Genomic DNA, 21626 nt, shown 5'->3' on the forward strand with positions numbered 1-21626 from the left:
TTCAGTACTTTTTCCTTGAGTAAACTTCTATATTAAACTACAGTTCTCCAATTAACAAACAACTATACTATGAACCAAGCCATTGTTCTTAAAAGCAGCAGATTACCAAAAAAAAATAGCACTTTGGTCTTTGTTCATTGTACCTCAACAGTTATGTCACCTATTGCTGAAAGCAAGTGGAATTACAATTGCAACCTGACTATATATAATCAGCTATACATAAGAGGCAATGCAATTATATGAATTGAAGAGCTTTAGAAGCAAAACAGAAACAGACATTACAGATGTTTTCAGGGGGCTCCTTGAACTCAGGACCTCGGTACAATTGTCTCTCCTCCCCCAATCAGCCCTGAGCATTGGGAACAAGATTACAAGGCTTATGTTTACCATCCCTTTTAGATACAGCCTTATGATGCTACAGCTTTGCTGCTCATAAGCTGCAATAGGTATTTCTAAACCATTATATGTTTGCCCACCATGAATATGATAAAAGTGCTCACTGGTATGCAAAATGCACCAATGTAGAGAACCTCTTTCATACATCTCCTCTATATGAATTACTAAGATGATTAACTTTACAGATGTTCCAGTTAAGAATGAACTTTTTCCTTTTTAGAGACTAGCGTCTATAGTTGCAGTAAATCCAGCATCCTTCTGTCTTAATGCATCTGTCAGTAAAGGAATATTAGCATATCTGTGGCCTGATTTTCAAAAATGCTGAGCACCTACATCATCTTATTGACTTCAGTGGAAGCTGGAGCTGTTCAGCACTTCAAAGTCAGGCCAACAGTTAATTTTCCTTAAACAGTTTTCCTCTCCCCATTCCCCCCACAATAAAAGAGGAGTGGGTTTGGTTTGGTTTTGTTTGTTTGTAAAATGTATTGCCACTCGGCCACACAAAGGGAAAAGAAAAACAGAATTATCCTGGAGAGTGAATATTATGCGTTCAGGGAGCTGATATAAAATATCCATTTTAATTAGAAAATATTTTAGGCTTGTGCTGATTAAATATCCCTGGGGTTATTTCTTTTTTTAAACAAAAACAAAAGAAAGACCACCACAAAGAGGCAAAGGGATTTTGCTAGCTCTATCATGAATTGCTACAATGTCTGGCTCCACATATACAATTTTGGACTGGAAGTTCAGACTTCAGTACTGTCAAGGAAGGATGGTCTTGTGGTTAATACACAGGATTGCAAGTCAGGAGATCTAGGTTCTATTTCCAGCTGTCACAGACATGCTGTGTGACCTTGGGCCAGAGCACTTAATTTGTGTGCCCCTGTTGCCCATACATTAAAAAAGTTTTTGTATAGTTTTGAGTTCAGATCCCTGGATGAAATTAAAGAGATGTGAAGAGTATAACAAAGTCTAACAGTAGTGTTTATCTTTAACAGTCATTTGCCAGACATTTTAATGAAAAGAGAATAATCTGATCACCATTCTAGGGTACAAGCATGACACTAAGAGGAACGGGATTTCCTGAAAAATTACGAGATCCCTGAATCCTCCTCCAGTTCCTCACCCCTCCCTGGCTGAAACTCATGCTTCTGTAGCAATACCAACAAGAAAAAATAGGGAAATGAATTGAACTAAAAACAAACTGGACGACATAAGTGAATGAAAAATTAGTTCAGCAGAATTAAAAAAAATGAGTTTTATAACTTCAGTAAGCATAATATAGAGCTAATAATCACTAAGAATAAGGATAGCTAAGGAAGTACTCTAAACCAGCGGTTCTCAAACTGTGGGTCGGGACCCCAAAGTGGGTCATGACCCCATTTTAATGGGGTCGCCAGGGCCGGCTTAGAGTTGCTGGGGCCTGGGGCCAAAGCTGAAGCCCGAGCCCCACAGCCCAGGGCTGAAGTCTAAGCCCGAGGGCTTCAGCACTGGGCAGCAGGGCTCAGGTTACAGGTCCCCTGCCTGGGGCTGAAGCCCTTCAGCTTTGCCCCCCCCCTTCCCACCCAGGACAGTGGGGCTTGGGCTTTGGCCCTCCCACCCAGGACAGTGGGGCTCAGGCTTCGGTCCCCACTCCTGGGGTCGTGTAGTAATGTTTGTTGTCAGAAAGTGGTCACGGTGCCATGAAGTTTGAGAACCCCTGCTCTAAACATAACAAGTGGGGTTCCACAGGGATCAGTTCTGGGTCCAGTTCTGTTCAATAGCTTCTTCAATGATTTAGATAATGGCAAAGAGAGTACACTTTTAAAGTTTGCAGACGATACCAAGCTGGGAGGAGTTGCAAATGCTATGGAGAATAGAATTAAAATTCAAAATGATCTGGACAAACTGGAGAAATGGTCTTTCAGGGTTTTTCATAGATTCATAGATTCTAGGACTGGGAGGGACCTCAAGAGGTCATCGAGTCCAGTCCCTTGCCCTCATGGCAGGACCAAATACTGTCTAGACCATCCCTGATAGGCATTTATCTAACCTACTCTTAAATATCTCCAGAGACGGAGATTCCACAACCTCCCTAGGCAATTTATTCCAGTGTTTAACCACCCTAACAGTTAGGAACTTTTTCCTAATGTCCAACTTAAACGTCCCTTGCTGTAGTTTAAGCCCATTGCTTCTTGTTCTATCCTTAGAGGCTAAGATGAACAAGTTTTCTCCCTCCTCCTTATGACACTCTTTTAGATACCTGAAAACTGCTATCATGTCCCCTCTCAGTCTTCTCTTTTCCAAACTAAACAAACCCAATTCTTTCCGCCTTCCTTCATAGGTCATGTTCTCAAGACCTTTAATCATTCTTGTTGCTCTTCTCTGGACCCTCTCCAATTTCTCCACATCTTTCCTGAAATGCGGCGCCCAGAACTGGACACAATACTCCAGTTGAGGCCTAACCAGTGCAGAGTAGAGCGGAAGAATGACTTCTCGTGTCTTGCTCACAACACACCTGTTAATACATCCCAGAATCACGTTCGCCTTTTTTTGCAACAGCATCACACTATTGACTCATATTTAGCTTATGGTCCACTATAACCCCTAGATCCCTTTCTGCCGTACTCCTTCCTAGACAGTCTCTTCCCATTCTTTATGTGTGAAACTGATTTTTCCTTCCTAAGTGGAGCCCTTTGCATTTGTCCTTGTTAAACTTCATCCTGTTTACCTCAGCCCATTTCTCCAATTTGTCCAGATCATTTTGAATTATGAGCCTGTCCTCCAAAGCAGTTGCAATCCCTCCCAGTTTGGTGTCATCATTTTTGTTTGTTTTAAGAGCGCTAGCATTTTGGGTGGTTGTAAGAGTTGCATATAATGGAATTTATTTTTGTCTCTTCATAAAGGCCTAGAAAAATCTGTTGTTGTCCAGTCTTCTGAACATACGAAAGGCAAGCAAAATGCTAAGTAATCTGAAAAACTGGGTTCCTAGGTCAACCGAGCTGAGTGGCCAAAATTAATTCTTTGCAAATTTTGGCTTCAATATCCCAGGGTCTCAGTTCCCCATCTATAAAATGGGTATAATAATACGCAAATATCTCACAGAGGTTATAAAGAGAAGTTCATTATTATTTGTGAGTCTCAAATACTATAGCTGTGAGTACCACAGAAGAGACAATGAGGCAGCTAATTCCATATTCAGTGCAGCATTTGGATGGGATACAGTAAATTGGGCATGGGAAGAGACACTGACCGATGAGGGTAAGAAACAAAACTGAACCATTGCCTCACTCCCTGAGCACCCTCTGTCCTGTGCAGACAGCGTGTAAAAAACACTATATGACCATGTAACTAAAGATTGTATCACAGTGAATATGCACAAAAGGGCAAAATTAGGGTGTCATGGGCAACCTTAATTCTAGCATTTCCTCTCTCTTCAGTCCTTCACTTTAAAAGATTATTTCTATTGCGGTGTAGTTTTTTTTTAAATAGATATATAAATGTTTAGCACACTTTGGCATGGATCTACACCACTTAATTAGGACAGGCTGTAGGTGGATGCCTGTTTTAATAGACATCGCCAGACAAACTAATGTACCATTAGGCCAAGGGTTCCCAAACTGGGGGTTGTGACCCCTCAGGGGGCCGCGAGGTTATGATGTGGGGGGTCAGGAGCTGTCAGCCTCCACCCCCAAGCCCCACTTTGCCTCCAGTATTTATAATAGTATTAAATATTAAAAGTGTTTTTAATTTATAAGGGGGGGGTCGCACTCAGAGGCTTGCTGTGTGAAAGGGGTCACCAGTACAAAAGTTTGAGAACCACTGGATTGGGCTAAAAAGTAATTATGATCACTGTTCTAGTTAACAGTAATAGTGAGAAATATTATGTTAGCAAATGTAGTAGTTTATTTTATACCTGTAAACTCTTTCCATATTGACTACATCTCCCTCTATTGCATCTTACTATCAATATACAGTAAATATTTACTCAGCCAAATATTTAGCCTGACAAACATTTTCTAACTCTGAAAGTCTCCTGTTTACGTTAGCTTAAAATAGGGTGGATTGATTTAAATCAGATTCTGATCAAAATTTAAATCAGCAAATAGGAAACCTTGATTTAAATCACCAATTTTAATCTTGTTTTGCATTTGTAGTTTAGTTATTTTACTAAAGAAAAGTTTATTCTTGTTGGATCACAACATGTCGATTTGCAACTAAACATAGCCTGTACACTTAATTTCGTACCTTTCTGCTAACCAGGATAATATGCTATATCTATAAACATTTGTTTAAGCAATTATATAGCTTACCATTCACTTATTCAGAGTCTTAAATTTAATATTTTTTATTATGTTCGAAAAGGGTGAATGACATTTATTTACTACAGGATTTTTTATTTATTTATTTATTTATTTACTTATGACTTGGGTCAAGCTGCATTTGGTTTGAAATATATTGATCATGTTCAAGCTTGTAGTAAACATGCAAATGGTCCATACAAGTTCTTGTATTAGAAATATTCATAAATTTCAATTTAACTATTTTCACTACATGGAACAAGTAAAGACTGAAAGATATAGCACATAATTCAAGTTAGATATATCTGCAGAAAAGAGACTGATAGATAAGAAATATATAATATTTATACTGTACTATTTTCCGGTCTCTCTGAAAAAGTGTGCTAAATACGATGATGGTATACTGTAAAGATAACTGTCTCAAGGAGGTATATTTTGTTAGCACCCTATAAGTACATCTCTAATAAAGAAGAAAACTAAAAAAAATATCACTAGACACTACATGTGTATAAAGTTACTATACTGTCTCTGAGAAATATGCAATTTTGTAATTAGACGGTGTAAGGCATTTATGCAGAAACGGGGTAAAGACTGAATGATCAACCTTAACTTTGGCATTCCCTAACAACTCTGAGTAATTAATATAATGCTAAGATTGCACTGTTAATTTAGGTTTTGCATTAAGTTACACAAGTAATTCCAAGAAAGATGCTGTCCTTCACAAATTTTAGTATTTCTCTACATATTTCATTTGAAGACTATATGCAACATGGAGGCAAAATTTTGTTTAGTGTATTGGACTTACTTACCCACCAAAAAGAAACACATAGAACCTCAAAGTTATGAACTGACCGGTCAACCACAGACCGCATTTGGAACTGGAAGTATGCAATCAGGCAACAGAGACGAAAAAAAAGCAAATATTGTACAGTACAGTACTGTGTTAAACTACTAAACAAATAAGGGAAAATTGAAAAAGAGATTTGACAAGGTAAGGAAACTGTTTCTGTGCTTGTTTCATTTAAATTAAGATAGTTGAAAGCAGCATTTTGATTCTGCATAGTAAAGTTTCAAAGCTGTATTAAATCAATGTTTAGCTGTAAACTTTTGAAAAAGCCATAACGTTTTGTTCAGAGTTATGAACATATTCCCAAGGTATTCATAACTGAGGTTCTACTGTACTAACCACCCTTTTAATTCCTTCTAGGGTCCTTCCTCCCCTTAATAGTTTCATATTTAATCTCAAATGTATCCTCCCCACATGTAATCATAGTTTATTAGAACTGTATCCTTTAATACCTCTATATAATACTAATTTGAGTTTCTCCAAATATACTTCTCTCCTCCTCCCACCCATAGCTTGGTGAACATTCTATCATGACACCTACAATAAAATTTGATAATGGTTAAGCAGCTGGTATACAGTGAGCACTGCTTTTCACACTGACCAGTTTTATTTGTTTCCTTGTGCTCCTCCTGTCTGTTGTCCCTTGTTTTATACGTAGACTGTAATCTCTCAGGAGAGTGACTGACTGTTCTGTGTTTGTACAATGGAGACTTGATCTGGTTGGGGTCTTGGGGCACTACTGCAATACAAATAATAAATATTACTATAAATTATTAAAACTTAGGTTAGCCCATGACCCTGGCCAAAGATGCCTTCTCAAGTCTACATTAGAGGCAATGGCTCCTGCTGAGGAAGTCCAAAGCATTTAAAATGAAAGACTGAGCCAGCAAAATTTTCTATGTAGACTAGCTTCTGATCTCTCATGACCATTAGCTCTTTATTTAGAGCTTCATGCCAGAATATACCACACTGAATATTCCAAGGCTGCTGCAAAGACTTTGAAATGTCTTTGGGATGCCTATTCCTATTTGCCTGCTCTTGAAATAGATATGGTCTTTTGCTAGAAGGATTATTCTTCAGAAAAAATGCATCAGTTGCATCTACTGTAGGAAGCAATGCATTCTATCTTTGCAAACTCTGCTGATGGCTCTCTCACAGCCAGGTGTAGACAGTGTGTCGTTCCTAATGAGCATTACCACAGTACAAAAACCAGTTATTTATTCTTCTCCCCTTATTGGAGAGTTATGTGCTTTTAAATAGCATTATTAACGCTTAGCATTTATCTTTAGTCCTCAACATCCATGTGAAGTATTTGTTATCGCCACTTTAGATACAGGGAAAACAAGTGAGAGGATAAGTGACTTGCCTAAGGGAGCCAATATCCAAGCCAGAATCAGGACTCAGACCTCTATTCAAATCAGTAGTCCACACATCATTTCTCTCTGCATCACAATGGAGTACTCCTTGAATTTGAGAGAAAGTGTTCACTAAAGTCATTTCGGACCTCCTCCTGTTCCATCTTAATAACCAGTTCTGTAATAACCCTTTTGTCATTTCAAAATATACATTCCAGAATTATCCAAAGAATTTAATTCTGATCCTTTTAAAATCAGATCTGAGAGATTTGCCTCCCCTGGGAAATAATATCCATGTCTTACATAGCACTTTTCATCCACAGATCTCAAAGCAGTGAAGATTGCACTGTTTCTTCGGAGGTTTCAAGTGCACGTGTGATGAAAGGCTACACCACAAAATGAGAGCTCATTTTCTATATATTCTTATCAAATGCCCTTTAAAGACTCTTTGAAAGAAATGGCAGGTTTTTTCTGTGTGGCGCTGAGGTTCAAGGAGCTCAAGTATATAAAGAGCTGACAACATGTTCACCCAGCTCACAGAGAAGGGCCTATAGCTAATATCTCCAGAGAGATGTGGTTTGGGGTCGCGCCTTTAGAGGTTAGACACTAGAGTGGGATAGGAGATGGCACTAGAATGAACAAAGAAGAGAAAGACAACCCCCTTTTGGCACTTGCCATTAACTTTTGAAAAGGAAGAGCAAAAGGTTCAAACGTGGACTCTGACAATGAAAGGTTACAGCTAACAACATTTAACCTTTGTAATTAAGGGCAGGTCTTCACTACGGGGGGGGTGTCGATTTAAGATATTCAAATTCAGCTATGCAAATAGCGTAGCTGAATTCGACGTATTGGAGCCAACTTACCCCGCTGTGAGGACGGCGGCAAAATCGACCTCCGCGGCTCGCCGTCGACGGCGCTTACTCCCACCTCCGCTGGTGGCGTAAGAGCATCGATTCGGGGATCAATTGTCACGTCCTGACGAGACGCGATAATTCGATCCCCGAGAGATCGATTTCTACCCGCCGATTCAGGCAGGTAGTGTAGACGTAGTCTAGCCTGTTCAGCAAGCATTGCAGTGTCTTCACCAAAGTGTAACTGAGTGCTTCTATTTTATTCCCCTCCAACATGTTGATCCTCTTAAATAAAGACTACCATTTGGATGTGACTGCTGAGTTGAGGATACAACTACGCCCTCTCTAGGCACACAACAATCTCTGCTGTCTTATGAAAAGGCGGCAAGTGTAGTTTACTGGCCCAGCTGCATCCAACACTGCTTATTTAAAAAGGGCCTGAAGAGGTGCAAGAGATGGCTGACAGTGTTCCCTTCTGGCTTACACAAGAGTCTGAAGATTCACTGTATCAGGGCACAAAAAGATGCTATTATGGTGCTTATTTTTTTTAAAAAATACTATTTTGGGCTATTATATGTTAAAGAAACTGCTTTTATCTCTTCTGCTTTTCATGTTTACATTCTCTTTTCATTATGGTCCTTCCTATTTTTGTGCCCACTCAATACCTTCCACCAAAGGGGAAATATAATGGCCTCTTGTATGCTTAGCAGTGGGGAATTCTAACTTCCTCTTACCCACATCAGAAAGATCCTTAAACCTATTCCGTCTTCATTTGCAGAGAGTTCCAGTTAGCCGTTTCTTCACTTCTAGTGACACAAATATTACTCCCTTGTGCAGAAATCCTTGTAGGTACTGAAATATGCTTCACCCATGCTACTGTCTTTTGAAGGCTGGAAACTACCCATGGATTAAGTCCAGAGTTTGAAACAAGGCACAATTTTTTAAATTGCTGCAATGGCAGGGACCCCATTGTTCACAACGTCTCTGAATAGAAACAGGTTTTGGGGGGATCAGGAGAGAACTCCCTTAACCTTGTGGTTCTCATTACAAATCACTCATCAGGATGCAAAATAGGCATTTATAGCTATACTCAAGGATACAGAGTGGCACTTGAACTTGTGTTTGTTTCCCATTCCTGGCACTTTTGAAGGCCTATCCAAAGGACTCTCTTGCTAAACAAATCAAGTTTATATTGCTATAATTACAGTAAACATGTTCCATACATTAACCATTGTAGACTAACTGCTCAAGAATTAAGTAAGTGCAACTATACAAGTGATTAGAGTGCAGGACAGAGGCCTGCTCTACACCTAAAACTAGAGACGTGAAAAATGTCATGCCCTGTGTGATATAGCTAGGTCAATCTAACCCCTACTGTAGATGAGAAGAATTTTTGCAACCTGTTGGAGAGATGGATTATCTACATCAACAGAAAAACCCCTTCTGTCAGTGCAGGAGGGGTCTACACCAGTGGTTCTCAAACTTTTTTTGCGCGGACCACCTGAAAATTGCTGAGGGTCTCGGCGGACCACCTAATGATCTTTCCAAATGTTGTTTGTACCCTTAGCTAACTACTGTAAAGAGCTTTGGATAAAAGCACTATATAAAAAAAACCTTTAATAATAATTAACATTTTGTTCTACAAATAAAAGCACACAACTCATATTTTAATATCAGTAGTCTTACCTTTCTAATGCGATGGATGTGCCCTCTCTCCCCCACCGCAGCAGCCCCCGAGCCGGGGCTGGGAAAGAGGGGGGTCTCTCCCTCTCTCCCCCACCGCAGTAGCCCCAGAGCTGGGGGTGGGAAGGAGGCGGGTCTCTCTCCGGCCACAGCAGCCACAGAGCTGAGGCTAGGAAGGAGGGCCCTGGAGCTGGGGAAAGTTGCCTCTTTCTCTGGCCACCGCAGCCCTGCACATCCCAAATTCCCACCCCCCTCTTCTCACCCCACTACCCCCTCCCACCTACCCCCTGTTCCCTCCACCATCTCAATTTACATGCGTCTCTTCTCCAGGGTCCAAGCACCTAATTTGTGGAGCCACCCCTGCGCAGCTCCACAAATTAGGTGGGTAGCCCTTCATTCTCTTGTGTGCGGCCGCCCAAGCGCACACCTTAGAGGGAACCATCTGCGGACCACCTGAATGGAGCTCGCAGACCACAGCTCCATCAGCACTCAGTAAGATTTCCTGTGTGACATTTAGGGTATGTCTATGCTTAAACCACTACAGTGGCATAGATGCAGCACTGCAGATTCACCGCTATAGAGCTTCAGTATAGTAGCTACCTAGAACAGGTGTTCTCTCGTTGGACTAGGCAATCCACCCTCGACAGAAGGATTCCTAGTGCTGTCTATTCTGGGGGTTAGGTCAGAATAGCTACGTCTCTCAAGGGTGAGGATTTTTCATACCCCTGCGGGACAAAGCTATACCATTGTACCAGTGTGGACCAGCCCTATGGACGTCTACATGCATCTGTGAAATGAAAATACTTACCTACCTCTCAGAGATGTGGTGAGGTTTATTATATTAATATTTAGTACAGTGCTTTGAGTTCCTTGGCTAGAGAAGCACTTTTTCAACAGGAAAAAGTTCTAACTGCCAACCTATACTTGTTGCGTGGCAGAATTTCTGGGGTGGATCTAGAGGGCTAGTCCTTATAGAGTAAGGTTGACAACAACTGATCATTTCAACAGCCTCTTGTAATACACAATTCGCACCCAGCCTAATGGACAGACTAGAGGAAGAAAATGTTTCCTGACTAGCAAGATTATTTTCTATTCTAAAGGTTATTTTATCCATTTCCATGAGTCTTAAAAGCTACACATAATGAAATCTTGATCTAACTAGATTCTTCAGATTTCTTTAAAAGCTTGAATTTGTTTCTTTTTAAAGCAACAGAGAGTCCTGTGGCACCTTTAAGACTAACAGATGTATTGGAGCATAAGCTTTCGTGGGTGAATGCCCACTTCATCGGATGCATGCACCGATGAAAGCTTATGCTCCAATACATCTGTTAGTCTTAAAGGTGCCACAGGACTCTGTTGCTTTTTACAGATCCAAACTAACACGGCTACCCCTCTGATACTTTCTTTTTAACTTACCCATTGCATGTGGAAAGGCCTAATGACAATATACACAGGCTTGTCAGAATTTTATTTATTTTTATAACTTCAGTGGATAATATCAAGTTTATTTTCAAGCATTTTTTTCAATCATTGATTTAAATTTTCACAGTTGCAGGAAATTATAATCCTTTAACTCCAGCATTATAACACATTTTATAAACATTCACATGATACTCTAATCTCTCAAGCAGCAATTTTCTCACTTTACCTATCTGTTAAATTTGACCATTGATGATAAAAAAAACACCTAATCCTTTCAAGCCTAAGCATACAGGTCTATGTCAATCAGGGATATAAATCCCCCTTTGAAAGTATTTGAACAATTAAACATGCTTTTAAAATTGATTTTAAGATAAAGACTCACAAAAAGAATTGGAAGACTATCCAGCATCTCTGCAGTGGCATGTTCTACAGCAGTAACAATGATTTTCAAGTCTGAGTTCTCCCCCACAGTTAAGAGTGCCATGCACATTTATGTTTTATGTATAAAAACAATTTAGAAATCACAATGAGAAGCAGAGTTGGTCTACAGAATGAGAGTGATCAAGTGCCAGTCATAAATCCATAAGCACCACCACATACCTGATACAGAAGAGTCAACTGCCAATGATGAAGGGTCCCTTCTAGATCTAACTCTCGAGGTATGCTGGCAAATTCATGACGAGTTCCACCAATCTAATAAATCAGCCTCTCTGATCACAAGTTTTCTATTCATGCACTGAGCACTTGAGAATATTTTAGTTTGTCAAGTGCCTTTTCTCCTTGGACAGAAAACCCTGCTACATTGGCACACAAGTTGAGCGACTTACCCATGTCCCCCATTTGAAAAATGGGAGTGCTATATCTTTATCCCCAAGGTATTATGAACAGTTTAATATGTGTCAGGTGTTCAAATAATATCACAATAAGCACCACAGAAAGGCATATACATATTACAAAAAACTATGTTAAAAGAATATTATCTAGGTTGCAACATCAAACACACAAAAATTATGAAATGCCAAATTTACAATTGTCTGTGCAACCTTAATCTGACCCTCTTGTTTACCCAACCTGTACACACTGAATGTGGCAGGAGTTCCTTGGAAAAAATATTATGTCATTAAAAACAGTTGCATGGGCATCCATAAGTGTGGCATTTCCTAGCTTTTCAGTGCTTGACTTTGCAACCTAGATAATTGTCTTCTGATATAGCTTCCGGATGGGATGAGAAAAGAAAGGGAGGTGGGTTGGTACAGCAAAGCAAGGCCTTACACGCAACACAATAGCATTTCTCTATTTGTTCATATTACACTGATATAATGGTATTCCCATGCAGGAATACAACTCTGTCCACATTAGGTGCGTGCCTTCATTAGGGAAAAAAGCGTGCTAATTTGAGTTAAAATCCTAGTGCCGATGGGCAGTTTGTAGTATTCACATAAGTTAGTATGCCAAGATAAACCACAGGCTCCCCCATAGCAGGGTGAGATAAAGACTATGGGGAACGTAGGGTTTGCCTCAACTTGTTATCTCATCTAACATATATATCTCATATAAAAACTACAAACTGGTTTGTCTTGTCTCCGCTGTTCGTCTCTCCGCTGTTCTATGATTTTTAACATTTTACAATTTAGTTAAATCTGAATGGAATTTCACAAAACAAAGAAAAAGCCCCTTTCTACCTTGACGGGATTACCTCAGCGCAAACAATGGAGGCATTAAAGCTTCTCCAAGATTATAAGAAGTGTTAGGCAACCTAAATCCAGGATCAATACCAGCTCCCCTTATCATACTGAAGACTGTTACAAGATAATATAAAGAAATTGACACTTGAGGGCACATTGTATCCAAGCATTATGGTATTTGTCACCAACAGGGAGCTATACCCCTGCAATACCTATGAAGTTAAAGGCAGTAGAGCAAATCCTGTCCGTCACATTAAAGGAATTTAAGTTAACATCTTAGGCTGTAGAACAAAATAGAAAATAGGTTGTGTTACTATTTCTGATCTGGGCAGCTTAGTTCTGTGTTCCCCAAACAGTAGGTCCGGACCTACCAGTGGGTCATGGGAGGGGTCTAGTGGGTCACGCCCCTCACCCTGCCCCCAGCGTCTCGCTTTTCCTGGGCAGGAGGCAGCAGTATGGGTTGACAGATCCAAGCAGCAGCAGAGAGGGCGAGCGGACAGTCAACCTGCCCCACCCTGCATGTGCCCAGAGACATTCCCCTACCCCACTATACATGCTCCCACTTCCCCTGGCCCAGCAAGCAGCAGGATCCAGACAACAGCAGCAGCATGACAGAGGAAGTGCCTCTGTGGCACAAGCAGGGCAGGGAGAGGTTGCTGACTGCCCTCCCTCTGGCTCCAGCCACTTCCTCTGTGCTGCTGCCACTGCCGCCGCCACCACCCAGACCCTGCTCTCACTTCCCCTGGGCAGAATGCAGCGGCACAGGTAGCAAGATCCAGGTAGCAGCCGAAGCACAGAGGAAGCAGCCATGGCCGGCCAGCTGACAATCAGCTGCCTGAAAGCGATCGCAGCCCGGCCCAGCCATAGGGTTGCCAATTTTGGTTGGACGTACTCCTGGAGGTTTCATCACATGACAATCTTTAATTAAAGATTCATCTTTAACTCCTGGAAACTCCAGGACAATCCGGGAGAATTGGCAACACTCCCCAGCCATGGAGAGAGAGGAGCCAGCTAGGGCTACAGAAGGGGGTAGGACAACTGAGAAGAGGCGAGGAGAGGAGAGGAAAACAGGGGTAAAGGTGTGTTCCCAAAAAGGGACAAAATGCAGTTCGTGGGTTGCCTTAGTCAGAAGTTGGGGAAACATTGGTTTAGTTTACTTTTTCTACTTCACTCATTTTGGAAAAGTGAAATTAGACTGCTCAGTTTTACTTTCCATGTTCGGTCCCCCCTCACATTACAGTACTATGTGGTTGTGTTTATATTTCCAATACTGCAAAAGAATGTATAAGCCCAGACAAAACACTGTTTTTAGTGACATTTTAGAAACATTTTTAAAACATTTTTATTCATATTAGGTTTTGTAAGGGATTACCACCATTATAACCTTAAGACAAGGCTGTAAAACCTGGGTGCCTAGAGTTAAGACTAACAAAGTGGCCCAGTTTTCAGAGGGACCGAGCACCCGCGCAGCTCCCACTGAATTCACTAGATGCTCAACACTTCTGAAAGCCAGGCCAATTACTGTTGAACTATGGATCTGATGCGTAACGTTAGGCACCCAAAAAAGTTTTGAAAGAGATCAATTAAAAGAGGGCCTTTTTTCTTATAAAGTATAGAGGATGGAAGTAAACAGAACGTAGTCTAAGGACTACCCGGAACTTGTAGAACAATAAAAATATGGAGGCTATTCTGAAATGCAGGTTGTTTATGCTTTTAGTTTACACAAAACCCCTTATTTATATACATGCTAGCAAAGGGAGAACTAATTAAACTCTTATTCCTATTCAAAATGTGTCAGCAAGAAAGAGCAAAGACTGAGGCCTGTGAAGCATAATTGTTATACCTGCATTTTTTTTCAGCAGTGGCTCACACTTGTTCCGTATAACAATATTCTTAACGTGTCATTTGGAGACATGGGCACAGATGCTTTACATGTGAAACCTATTCCAAGAAATTCTAAATACTAACACACAGTATTAAGTCAGACTTCACACTTCTAACACATATTTGGACGTGAGGTACAATTGTACAGCAAGTTGAGATATGAGCACACGGTAAATGCTCAGGTTTCGTATTCTTAACAATATTCTACACACAACATTTTACTATTAAATTTGCACTTACACATGCAAGCAAGAGTGTTGTATAAGCTATTCAGTATAAATGGTTCCAGAGTGACCAGCTGTCATTTCTTGAATCCTAACACAATGTGCTTTGTCATTAAACAGTACTTGCGTTTGCTTTTCACCTTTGAGTCAACTGGGTCATAACTGAAAATTAGGTTAGTGCACTCATTCTATGCACACTAGTGGATATTGGCTCACACCATAAATAACCTCCCAAAACCGTTTGATTAAGAGTCTCTGCTCAAGAAAGGGTCACCACTGAAACAAAAGTCAGCACTGAGGTGCATTGGCAGAGCAGCAGAGAAGATGCAGTACTAAAGTAGCGGGGGGTCAGAATTAAGGAACACAAGACAGAAGAGATTAAACATGAACACCCAGTCTGCAGTAGGTCCTAGAGCTAATGCTGTAAAGTTCTTGATTTTCATTAACATTAAATTCACCCACAATTTTTCCAATCTGATTTTAAATTTAAACTAGTCACAAACAAGTGTCAAAAAACTATTCAGATTAGTCATTTCCATTACCATTAAAACCACTACTTTCAGGTATTTAACTCAACTTGAAATGTGTTCTGTTAGAAGTTGTATGCAAAGTCTCAGTTTAAGAATGAAAAGGAAGTGTTAGGAGGGGTGAGGGAGAACGTATTATTTTTAAATTAATGCAACTATAAAAATGAATGATTCCAGATACTTTAGAGGTTTTGTTGTAGATCCTGCAAAGGCTTTTTTAAGTCAGGTTGGTACAGCTTTACATATAGAAGACTGAAAGGTTTAGAGGTTCAATGCTTCAATTAGCAACTTTTCTTCCAAGTCTGGGAGTTAAATATATATTTAAAAAGTGAACACAAAAATAAAAATCCTTTTCCCTCTCAACTGCTAAGTCTCTTGATACATCGTCATTCTCCATTCATAGAGCTCCAAGCCAGAGTACCCTGAACCCCTAACCCCAAAACGAAGCCAAGACCTGTTTTTAGTTTTTGTTTTTAAAAACCAACAGTTCCTTATTCAGGGCATCATGAACACACAAAAGAGGTGCAAGGCTTGTTTCTTCCCCGCATGCCCCTTTTCCACATCAGCTAATTCATGTAATGTCCTGATCGATTTTAAGCATATAATAAAAAACTGAAAAAGGTGATCCAGTTTAAGAGATCCTGGTTTTTAGTTAAGCAGCCTGTTTTACAGGTATCTTTCACGACACTTAGATTTCATTACACTTAGAACAAAACTAAACAAGTTAAACATTTGTTTCCCCCAAAAGTTAGAAGAGGGTCAGCCTTGATTTTGCATCTCCTGGAATCTGTCTTTTTAAAACAGAGCTTTAAACATTTAAATTTCTTTGTGCCTCTGGGGAAAAATTACACATACATCTGAGGGCAGAACCTGCCATAGGAAAAATTACACATACATCTGAGGGCAGAACCTGCCCCAGTTTTATTTCAGAAGTTGTCTGAGCTTAATCATAGGCACTGCCCATATTTTGCAATTGAGGCTTGTACAGTTTACTTCCCAGGAAAGTTCAAGTGACACTGCTCATTTGTATATTCATTGAACTATTTTGCATTTCTATAACACCTTTCCTTTGTCTACACACAAACTTGTACGGCTTTAGTTAAACCAGGGCAAATCCCTGTGTGAACATACATTAATTTAAAACTGGCTGTCAGTTTACCTTGCTCCTATTAGTTTAAAGGGGCAAGCTAAATCAATAAGCAAGTTTAAATGGATTTAAAGTGTCCACACACCAAGCAAGATGTCTTGTCTTAACTAAATCTGTTTTTTTTTTTAAATCACATTTTTAGTTAAACCGATGCATTTGTGTGTCTAGGGCAGCCCCCAGAGTCCTCAAAGCACTTTAAAGCTTGTCTACACAGAAGGTATGCCTATTTAACGAGGGATGTTATGTTAAAAGTGATGCAACTTTGCATGGCACTACTCTTGAATCTGCTTAAGACCCAGGTTTAAACAGATGCAACTTTGTTTGGCACTATTCTTGTACCATTTTAACCATTTAGACCAGGCCTTAAGTATTGTGTTTACCTACAATTGTCTGTTTGAACTAGTTTCTAAATAAACCAGTAAAAAATGCTTGATTGAATTTGTCAACAATTAGCCTTTGTTATATGGCAGCAGTAGCTACAGGATGTAGTAGACTCTGGGCTGCATTTGCCCTTTTGAGCAGGCTTGATTTAATGTTTACCTGTTTCTCTGAGCTTTCCCTGATTCTCCTTTAAAAACAGATTTCAATCTAACTTTAAAAACTACTTTTTATTCCCTCCCTTTGATAAAAGAGATAAGCATCACTGCTTCAAGGAAATGAGGAACCAAGCAAAACTTGCAATATAAGTAGTTCGCTTATACAAAAAATAAATTAATTTTCTTCAACTGGCAAATTGCTTATGCAAGAGACAGGATATTTTTAGTAACAACGCTCACACCTTAACTTTTGACAGTCCTCCTATGTCACATGCAAATTGACACTCTTGGATTACTAGTCAACAAGGTGTTGATCTCCAGCAAATCTGCTCATTATAAAAATGTTTATAAAGTTAAGGAAATCTAATGATCCTAAAGGTTTCAAACATGTATAGATGTACGACATAAAAAGGACGTTAAGAGACTGCAGTCTCAGCAATGGGCACATATGTTTCTAAAACAAGACAATATTAGAACATAAAATGATAGTATAGTATTACTATGCCAATAATTCTACAATGGAAGTTGCATGACTAATTATGTGAATTAGTCATACAGTTGTGAATTTTTCTCTTACAGTGTTCACAGCAGAGGGCAAGTTATGGGGAAAAACCAACACCAACTCTAAATCAAACTGTAATGACTAAGAAATAAAGGTCTTAATTATTAATACTCGAACCCCACGCGGTTTCTTGTGAAGTGCATTTGTTTTGAAAGCAAGGATCATGCTGCTGTCATGTTGTTTAGCAGCCTATTTCTAGACAATAAATACTTAACTTGAGCAAACCTAGGGTGACCAGATATCCCGATTTTATAGGGACAGTCCCGATTTTGGGGTCTTTTTCTTATATAGGCTCCTATTACCCCCCACCCTCGTCCCGATTTTTCACATTTGCTATCTGGTCACCCTATGCAGCTCCAGGTAAGATCATATCATTTCAATCATGCCCACAGGCTCTGAGACAGGTATAATATTGCTGAAGTTACTACTGTTGTCTAGCATCAATAGGTGTTTGCTTTTAAAAGGGACAACTTGAACTCCAATCATTTCCAAAAACTCAGTTAAATGTTGTTTCAGATACTATATCAGTTCCTGAGACCCTCCGCAAATTTGTCAATTTACAATCACCTTTTCCTGTTTCTCTCCCTGTTGCTGTACAAGAGGCCTAAACAAACTGGAGCAGCAGTAGGTAATGGTTTTCGCTGTTTCCGCTATATAAAGAGCTGTCATAGGCACCAAGTAACTTAACATTTTAGAACATTTAAACCTTCCCATAAGATTGTGGCAAGCTGAAAATACTACCGCCTCTGAATTGGAATTGGATAGTACACCTGGAAAAGTAAACAGTAAACCTCATTTTCTGTTTAAATCCACTAACACACTTCTCAACCGTACTTCATCAGGTGTACTGCTTTTGAGATTCACATTTCCTGCAACCCCACATAAGCCAGGTCATGTATATAAGTGTAAACTATTAACATAAGGAATGCAAGACCTTAAGACCAAGATTTTAAGAACAGTGCACGCTAAACACCTACATTATTACGAGTTTTCAGCTCTATTATGCTCTTTGCTATGTCTCCCTTTTTGGTTATGCCAGATCAGTGTCTGTAGAGTTAACATCCACTATATGTTGAGTAAACTTTTACATACCAACTCTCTAGCACTTTAGGTCACAAACCACCCCCTTGTTGCATTGTAGCATAATACAATACAATCATGAAAATGTCAAACATACAACAACAACATAATGGCAACCCAATTCTCAGCTATTGAAAGGTCAACATGCACCTAAGAAACCAGGGGTTTTAGTGCGTCTAGCAGCCTACACTGGAAGAAAATTGCCTCTCAGCCACTGCTTCTACATAACTAAATGTCATATTCTATTGGCTATAACCCCCTTAGTTCCAACTGGAACTCCTGGGTTGCCACTTACACACACCCCCAGCTTTAGAATTATTCACAATCTGCTGCTGCTGCTTCCAGTCCACGTTTCTAGGACAGAAACCTATGAAATTTAGGGCAACAATTCAGCTGCTGACAGAGGGAAAAAAGCAGTGACTTCAAAATCAAAATCTCCCCACACACTTCAGAACAGCAGTAAGCAACATACACATCTTTTACTCAGACTGTTGGCTGTTTTTCCAAACAAAATGCATAATGACTGAGCCATCTTTTCAGCTCAAATTACACTGAAAGCTACTTGATACCACATTACCATCTTCATTTCCTTTAACCAAGAAACCGCATTAATATATTACTTGTTTTTCCTCTTAGACATTTTACATGTAAAAAATTAATGTGCGTAACCTAATTCAATGGTGCTGGTGTAATAATGCAACTGATTAGAAGATGCAAACAAACAAAGAGCTGTCACTTAAAAGGCAACAAAACGAAGTGTCTTCCCCTCCCCCAGCCCGATGTCCCTGCAATAGAGGTTTCAGCACCTCCCTGTTGCTGTGTGACCACCAAAAGCCCCATTTGTGCAGCGCTTCACCCCACCAACAACCCCCATTCCCTCCCCTTCAGCCATGTTTGCAGAGCCAAGACAAAGTCACTCCATATAGATCCAATTCCTCCCTCACAGGGACGCCAGAAGGAAAAACCCTGCTTCCTTACTTCTCAAATCAACTTCTTAAAAATCTGAACAAATGCACAAAATATTTCAGAAATGACGAGCCTTCATTTAATCCGCTTTGACTGTCACCCATCCCCTTCCCCGCACTGCTGTTGTGCAAGAGCCAAAAGGTGCTGCACCCCCCGAAACACCCTCATCCCCAAACCAACAGACGCGTCTTTCACATGATCCTTACAGCCAACCCCCTCAAAGAAGAATGGGGTGGCACACAAGCCACCCCAGAAACCTGCAAAAAAGGCCAAAATACCCCTTAGAATAGGAGTTGTCTATGGGGAGAATGCTCAGCTCCTTGCTAGAGTCCAGGACAACTTCAAAATACTGTACATCCCCCTTCCCATCCCCCTTTTCCTCCCCTCCCTCCCCCATCGCTCCCGCACACGCCCATTTGCTACTTTCTAGCACCATGACAGCTTTAGTTTCCCCACTGGCACACCCCAGACCACGGATGCTGGGTTTGCCTGGTGGTTTCCCCTCCTTACCCCAAGACACTGCTGAAGGGGAGGGGGCCCAAAATATCAGCCCCCCACCACATCCCCCGTCACGCTCCCCGCATTTTCTCCCCCTAGCCCTGTCCGTGCCCCTAGCCCGAGTTCTCCGCTCCTCCCGAGCCCCGGTGCAGCTACAGCTCCTCCTGAGCCCCACAGCCTGGGGGAAGGGGGAAATACCCCACCCCGCCCCCTAGCCTCCAAGGCCCCCCAGAGCCCTAGATACGCGCCTCCTACCCACCCCGCAACGGGGGAAGCACTGGGGGGGGGGGGGTGCTCCAGATGCTGTTGCTCTCCGGGAGCTTCCCCAGTTCACGCCAGGCTCGACTCGTCCCCCGCCCAGCCGAGGTCCCCCACCCAGCCTGGCGCCCCCTGCACCCCCCCAACCTGGGGCCCCCGGTGCACTGCTCTAGGGTGCCCCTCACTGAACCTGCTGTGCCCCCCCGCAGTACCCCAGAGCCCCCCCAGCCTGCAGCCCCCCCAGCCTGGGGCCCCCCAGTGCACTGCTCTAGGGGGCCCCTCACTGGACCTGCTGTGCCCCCCCCCGCAGTACCCCAGAGCCCCCCAGCCTGCAGCCCCCCCAGTGCACTGCTCTAGGGGGCCCCTCACTGGACCTGCTGTGCCCCCCCCGCAGTACCCCAGAGCCCCCCAGCCTGCAGCCCCCCAACCTGGGCCCCCCGGTACACTGCTCTAGGGGGCCCCTCACTGGACCTGCTGTGCCCCCCCGCAGTACCCCAGAGCCCCCCCACACACACACACACACGTTGTGACCCCCCCGCTGCCCCTCAACCCCGCCGAGCCCAGGCGGGGAGCAACGGGGCCCCGCCGCTCCCCTCTGCCCGGCCCCTGACAGCTGCAGTCCGGCCGGGCTGCGAGCTCCGCTCACCTGCCGCCGCCGCCTGGTGACAGCCGCCGCCTCCGGCCTGCCCCCAGCGGAGCTAACGGGGGTGCGCCAGCGACTCCGCCGGCCGCACGGAGGGGGGCGGCCCCGAGAGGCTCCGGCTCCCGCTGCTGCTGCTGGGGCCCCGGCTCCCGCTGTGGGGCTCCTGGGCGCCCGGGGCCCCCCGCTCCGGCTGCTCGGCTTGGCTGCGGGACTCGGTCTCCGGCTCCCTCCCTCCCGGCGGGACGGGACGGGGCGGGGCGGGGCGGGGCCGAGCGAGGGGCGGTGTCGCCGCGGCCGGGCCCGGATCCCTCCCCCTCAACCGCTCTCAGCGCGGACGGCGGCCGCCATCTTCCCACCCTCCCCCCCGCCACCAGCGGCCTGGGCGCCGCCACTGCCTTCCCCCTCCCGCAGAGCGCGGGGTCCTCCAGCCGCCAGGGCGGCGCCGCCGCACGGGCCCGAGGGGGGGGAACCACTCGCCATCTTGGTAAAGGGGCCCGTGGACTCAGCCGGGGCGGGGGGCGGAGCCCAAGCACCGCCCTGCCCCCACTCCCAGCACAAGGCTGCCCCAAGCACCATCCCCCCCCCCAGGGACACATCCTCCGCCCCTCATCCCTACAGGGCCTGTGGGCCGCTTCCCAGCCCCAGTTCCCCCTGGCCAATAGCCCCAGCTAACGTTCCCCTCTCCCCTCTCCAGCAGACAGCCTGCCGGCCCTGGGTCACCGCCACACCGAGCACCCGCCCCATTTCCCCACAAAGCGCTGCCTCCCATAGCACCCGGGTAC

The 21626-nt window shown here is 42.9% G+C and overlaps 1 protein-coding gene across 17 annotated transcripts in view; it reads right to left on the bottom strand.

The window, feature by feature from the left end:
* Positions 1–21189, bottom strand: part of NCOA1 (nuclear receptor coactivator 1) — a 338341-nt gene extending 317152 nt beyond the window's left edge. For 7 of the 17 annotated variants that reach the window (XM_042848881.2, XM_042848880.2, XM_042848876.2 and 4 more), the window contains exon 1: positions 20848–21188. The gene's annotated coding sequence lies outside the window, so the exon portion shown is untranslated. Of the gene's footprint in view, positions 1–20847 lie in introns of all 17 variants that reach the window. The other 10 variants (XM_005308471.4, XM_005308470.4, XM_005308472.4 and 7 more) reach the window with 5 other exon arrangements.
* Positions 21190–21626: the final 437 nt, after the last annotated feature.

The sequence above is a fragment of the Chrysemys picta genome, chromosome 3 (assembly GCF_011386835.1).
Source record: "Chrysemys picta bellii isolate R12L10 chromosome 3, ASM1138683v2, whole genome shotgun sequence".
In the NCBI taxonomy this organism is placed as follows: Eukaryota; Metazoa; Chordata; order Testudines; family Emydidae; genus Chrysemys; species Chrysemys picta.